The sequence below is a fragment of the Dendrobates tinctorius genome, unplaced genomic scaffold (genome assembly GCF_039654945.1).
Source record: "Dendrobates tinctorius isolate UK_male_01 unplaced genomic scaffold, ASM3965494v1 ptg000300l, whole genome shotgun sequence".
Classification (NCBI taxonomy): Eukaryota; Metazoa; Chordata; class Amphibia; order Anura; family Dendrobatidae; genus Dendrobates; species Dendrobates tinctorius.
In genome coordinates, this window is record NW_027361967.1 from 718,837 (window position 1) to 719,518 (window position 682).

Genomic DNA, 682 nt, shown 5'->3' on the forward strand with positions numbered 1-682 from the left:
AACTGAAAATGTAAAAATTCAATGGCAAAATTGCTGTCTTTTTCTACTCATTCACAAATAGTTAATGAATGTTATTAAATATGTACAGCAAAATGGAAGGCGTTTCAAATAGAAATCATGCTTCAAAAAACAGTCAAATGAAAAATTATAACATATCCCTCCAGGTGTGACACTTGACATTTGCAGAGTGTCAAACCCCCCAGAAAATGTATAGATATGGCCGAAATAGCTCAGTTGGGAGAGCGTTAGACTGAAGATCTAAAGGTCCCTGGTCCAATCCCGGGTTTCGGCAAAATGCTTTTTCTTCACCGTTTACATTTTAAGGAGATATTAAACAAAGCACATGGACAGATCATGATCAAAAGGCCTAAAAATCTTAACTATCTACAGAAAACAAAATGTTAAACATTTGAGAAACGGTAACTGTTTCCTTTTGAACACATGAATATTTTTTAGTAATTTTTCCTCTATTTTGTTTTATTTCAGATTGACTTAGCTGTAAGAGGATTAAAAGGTAACCTGATAGCTGAAACAGACAGCACTTATCAGACACTAGCTGAATGATTATAGTCAGCTTGTTTGACTATGAAACACTGAGGCATTACTGAGACAAATGTCCTTAAAAAATATGCTGTGGACAAAGTCAAAAAGGCAAAAAACACAAGCTCCACACAGGTCCGTC

The 682-nt window shown here is 34.9% G+C and overlaps 1 non-coding gene across 1 annotated transcript; it reads left to right on the forward strand.

The window, feature by feature from the left end:
* The first annotated feature begins 219 nt into the window (after window positions 1–219).
* On the forward strand, window positions 220–292 carry TRNAF-GAA (transfer RNA phenylalanine (anticodon GAA)). Its single transcript has one exon. It is a non-coding gene; the product is annotated as a tRNA-Phe (tRNA).
* The last annotated feature ends 390 nt before the right edge of the window (window positions 293–682 follow it).